The sequence below is a fragment of the Amphiura filiformis genome, chromosome 13, assembly GCF_039555335.1.
Source record: "Amphiura filiformis chromosome 13, Afil_fr2py, whole genome shotgun sequence".
Lineage (NCBI taxonomy): Eukaryota > Metazoa > Echinodermata > Ophiuroidea > Amphilepidida > Amphiuridae > Amphiura > Amphiura filiformis.
Window position 1 is genome coordinate 5,121,788 of NC_092640.1, and position 6,000 is coordinate 5,127,787.

Sequence of the window (6,000 nt, forward strand, 5' to 3'; positions counted from 1 at the left end):
AAAATTATCATTTCCTTTTATATTTGGCAGAAAATGTGGTGAAAATCGCATTTTTGTACAATTTTTAGCCGAAAATCAATTTCGCCTATATTTTTGTACATAGCCAGAATTTCCCAAATTTGCATGGGCGCCCTCACATTATGACGTCATAGTGCTATTATATGGGGAATGTTTTAACTACTTATTTTGGTATCACTGGATAGAAGAGACCCATAGCTAATAGTATGAAATATAACGGCATATGACATTTATAATTGAAAATTAATGGGGGTCGCAACAACCCCCTCTTCGTAATTCGCGTTACAAAATATGGTTCAGTAGTTCTAAGGGTTAATAAGACTTGCTGATAATAAAATGAAACATTTCGAATGTTTCCCATAGTCGATTCACGAAATCGTGATAGGCACGTGTTAGCTGTTACTTTGATGAAAAAATGTGGCTATTTAAATGCATAAATAACAGCTTTACTAAGTGCAAATTTCCGCAAAATTGAGAACATTTATTACCCTATATAAAAAGATCAGTGATTACTTATTTCCAAAATAAATAGCAGCATTAATGGAATTGCTATCACAACAATGATCACGTAAAATGTACCCAAACTCTGAGGGAAATATAGTAAACGCAAAAATTATATCAAATTTCAATAATCAAACTCTAAGTTCCTTTTATACTACATTGCATTTCTACCTTACGTGCTATGATATGTGACGTGGTATATTTTGGGCTGGTTATCAATTTTGAGTGTTTTACATATCTTAAATATAGAGATATTTTGCTCCACAACGCCGTTTTCCCCAATGAAATCGGACATTCCTAAGTGAAGATATTTCGAGTTCGTAACTTATGGTATTATAAAATTGAAATTGAGATATCGGCCTTTAAAAATATTATTGACAATTATGTACATGCATATGTACATTATAAAATGTCTGAAAAAAAAAATACAAGATACCAGTTATATTCCGGTCTGAAACTATCAGACAATATTTTAAACATTGTTAACATCACAAATCTGCATCAAACCCAAAAGTGTCTCCTTTCGATATACTACGGCACATTTGTTAGTACGATTTAAAATTTCAGAGGGAAAATGATTTTTATGATAGCTACCCGCATCAAAATTTTGACACACTTATTGCTTGGAAAAAATTGTCCGACTCTCTAAAGTACAGCATGAAAAAATATTGGGTCGACAAAAAGTTTAGTAAGCATAAGCGAAGTAACATAATAAATCAAACTTTTGACTTTTGCCTTGAGCACCATTATTCTCGTTTCCCAATATGCTATCAGTTCATGAACTTGGAAATAACCTAGAGAAATAACATAACAATAATAGTAAGAAACTTTATGCGCATTAAATTCTATTACGATTCCAATACCTTTTAAATAGACATTCATAGGTTTTATGTTCAACTTACCATATTTCCTGTTGTTTTACTCATGTTGAATTCTTGCTAGTGTACGAATGTACCAGTGACATATAAAGATACCAATAATCAAGTGTGTAGAAATATTACTACAACTGCATGTGACATGGACTGAGTCGAGTTATTTTGTGACGTGCGTGTCTGTTTATTGGTAACTAGTACAACTCTAGTGCGTCTTCCACATTATCTACTTTTCTACTATCACATTCAATGAATATTCATCAAAGCGTATTTCGATATGATATTCCTGGTTATGATTGGATATTATCAGTTAATCTCTGAAAAATTGACCAATTAGAATGAATTTATTAAATGCCAACTATCATGAGTACACCGGCTGATAAATCATCGGCGAAACAAAGCCAGGGTAATAATAGATATAGAAATGTACTTTTGCTATCATAATGCAAACATTGTAATATTTCTTTCTTTTATGAATGAATAATCATCTACCCGATTTACCGCATAGTCATGACATTCAGCTAGAATAAATCGAGCCACAAATCGAGCTATTTATAGCTCGATGATTACTAGTATTAGTTCGGAAGGTTGCATTCTTTTTGTTAGATTCAGTGAAAATATAATATGATATACATGGGGATACCAGAGATTCAAAAAAGCATTTGCAATATTGTTGTTTTAATGTTCAACTGGGGTCACCAGCAATTTCAAAATGATCCCCCATATCGTAAGAGTCGTTGACGAGACCTTCGCCAGGTTACGCAAGGTCGGATGCGACTATCTTGATAAAATATCACTTTTTCGCACCCGTACCCTAAAACTCAATGAGCATTGCTTTTGTTTCAAACAAGTACGTGCATTGCACCGCAGTGAACAATGGTGAAGTGTGCTTTTTAAAAATGTAAAAGTTGGTGTTTTCTGATTTGCATAATGGACCATCTCCCAAACATTATAAATATTAGAAAATATAATAAGCGGTGTATTTTATCAATAACATGTAAATGTAGTAGGCTACCTTTTAGATAAAATTCTGTTGTCAGACTTTCAGACTAATGATACAATCATGTTTAGCATGTTTAGGGGTAAAATTTGTAGAGGTGTTTGCTAAAAAAATCATGTTTAGGGTATGTTTTGAAAATCTCTGGTCGCGCATGTGTACACTATGGAACTTGAGCGCCCCAAGCTACAGGTAGCAGAGAGCAAAAGAATTAAGGTACTTGTTATTTTCACCCCTGTCCTACACAAAGACAGATATGTCATAATTACAACCAGCAGCCAATAACTGCATCTCTTAGCTCTGATTTAAGACATCATTCGTTGAAACTGGTAAAGAAACAAAGACACGATGAGCCAAAATGCAAAGGAAGTGTTGATTTCGTTCTTTCCTTGGGTTTTTTAAGGATATACAGGGGTGAACATAACTAGTACCAGACGACAAGCAAAATTTCAGAATTGTACATTTCCATGACCATATTTGGAATCAACATGGAATGCATTAAAATGAATACAAACAAGCCTAGTATTGGTTCAATGGTTCTTAAGATAGCTTTTGATATTTTGAGAAATTATCTCAAAACTTGGACTTTTTATGTTGAAGCCTATGGCTAGCATACAGAGCATTAAGAATCGCCTAGGATATTATACTTAAAGCCATTATAACCAGGCGGCACAGGAAGCGCAACACGTGACGTACGAGGCTGGCGAAGATACAGGGCTGACAGCCCCATTCAAAATACACGGTTAGCAAGCACAAATGGAAAATTAACATACTTGCAGTGGGGTACTTTGCAGAACCCCGACGGTTTTAGAGTAAGATAATTTTGTTTTGACACCACATAACAAATTTAGAATTGTTTGTGAAGATTTCATGATTATGTGTTAATCCAATGGCGACCTCAAAATTGGCGATATCGCTTCCATCACCGCCTGATTATAACATTTGCTGAGGAGAACGCCCTCACTGATTTTTTTAAATTCATTTTTTACACGATTATATTGTACTTTATTAAACCAATATACCTGCAAAAATCAAGACTCTAGGTGCTGTAGTTTTGTCAAAATCCGAGATTTTGAATAAAACGATGGAACCGTCGTTTTATTATTACGATGGAATTATCAGTCGAACGCATACACGATGTTCATAACACACAGTACGTACACGGCGTGCGGGACGGTGATCAATACAACAAAGGGTCGTACCATAACATGACCGAAGGAGTGGTACGTATTGGCGACATATGCGCTGGTAGTAAATTCCAATTTTCTTTGTTTTGCCGTAGTTGTTCGGCTCAAAAATAGAAGGGGATACCCATATCAAAAAATGAGACCTTTCCGGATAACTTCCCGATAGTCACCGGGTAGACACCGGCAAATTTCACATGCAAATTAGATAGGTAGCGGGTGACTACCCGATAAATTTTTGGGAAACCATAGTGGATACCTTTCAGGTAATATTATAGGTACCGGATGACTACCCGATGACTTTTTTGGGAAACTAGCGGGTAACTACCCGGTGACTTTTTTGGGGACCTAGCGGATAACTTTTGGTGACAATATACCTGGTGACCTCTTTGGAGACTTCCTGTTGACCTTTTGGGGAATGCAGAAATACACATTCATGAGTATGCACAAATTTATTAGACAGTTAGTAAGCTTATTATTTGAATTGTAGTTTTTGGAGAAATACAACGCTGTAGGCATGGCAGTTGAGCGTATAAAGTGCTATCTTGCAATAAGAAACTTGAAAGTGTACAATGTAAATGTAGTTATTGTACAAAAATATTCTTCTGATGTAATTTGGTTCACACCTTTATAAGGTGCATACCTTAATTAATGTACAACCAAATTGTTATAGCATATGTATTACAGTACCTAAATGTGATGACACAGCCTATAATGTTTATATCAAATATTATAATTTATTTACAACAAATAGCTTTAAAACATAAAGCTTATATGAGTTAATTGACACATTAGCTGATGATTAGTAATTTAATTGACATTAATTTACTGTCAAAATCATGTATGATTTACTAGAAAAGATATACTAGAACATTAAAATGTGTCATATATTAGGTACATGTATAAAGACTGCATCAATATATACAAATTTTCCTACCTGCATTATCATATGAAATCAAGCATTCAATGCTTTATAATTCCTACAGTATGTTCCAGATTAATTAGTAAACATCTTGTAATGTCCTAAATGTAAATCCATACATTTTGGACCACAAATAACATGAATATTCTGCACAAATATATTCCAACTGCCAACAGCTAGCTGCTCCATTTTGAATTCATTCAGTGACCTTTGACCATATACCCACCCACAATGCATTCTTATTAAGATGCTTTATGCTATTTTCAAGGTCAAATTAAAAGCGGATAACCACCGGGTAACTCCTGCAAAGAATCTATGTTTCTGGGAACCTTCTGGATAACTCATTTGAAATATTTGAGTTTTTGGGAGACTTCCGGATGTCTACCCGAAAACTTTTGGATAACTTAATTAGGTATCCGCAAGGTATCCGCTAGCGGGCACTTTCGGATAACTCTGGAAAAGGTACCCGAAAGGTTTCTGATAACCACCGAATGGTCATCAGGTGGTCACCGGGAAACTTTTCTTTTTGCTATGGGTATATATCACAGTAAAAACTAACATTTTATGGCAAAGAACATGAAGAAATGCTAATCTATTTTGTATGAAAATGTTATAATATGGCTTTAAGAATTCAATAATGTGCCATGAAATGTACTTTCAATCAATAAGTGAACTAAAACTCTATGTAATATATTAAAACAGTAGTGATAATTACTCCCGAGGTACCTTTACACATACGTGGTTTTCTGTCATCCCTTCACACAGTGTGATAACCTTTAGGATCATAGATCGGTACTGTGACATAATGGAAGTACCTAGGAGAACGGTTGAGTGCTGATCCGTCGGAACACGCTTTCAATACAGAATAAATGCTAACCTCATCGTGACATCATCCAAGCAGCAAAGTTCATTTCTCATTTTAAAAGCGTTATCCGACGGATCTGCGGTCGACTATTTTGCTAGATAATGTCTTCCGTCACCTTTACATTCTACTTTTATAAACATTCATTTACGTGTCTAAAAGAATAACATTCCATTTCATTGTGTTTAAAACAAACCTACCTTGCCTGTTAATTACTATAGCACCCTGTAATCATTATCTGGACCTGATACATTGGGTGACATCTAACACTGGAAACTTATTTCCAATGACATAGTTCGATTTAATATAGACTCTAAACCCTAGTCCAAGTTTCAGCCTGAAATTGATTAACCCCGGTGTCTTTACACATCCGATCTTTTAGTGATCATAGCCTACTGTCCAACTAAGTTTGCAAGCTTACCAAGTGTTTACTCGGGACGGTGACGTCATTTAAGGGAAATGCTTGTTTGTTTGTTCGACTTGGAACTCTCGGAGAATTTTACTAGGGTACATACTACTATTGTGCTGTGCTAAAATATCAGTAAGATAGGAGCATTTTTCTTCCAGGCAGTAGATTGTCACAAAATCCTTACTTATTTGCCATTTCTTACTGTATAACTCTGTAGATAGAGAAATCAGTAGAA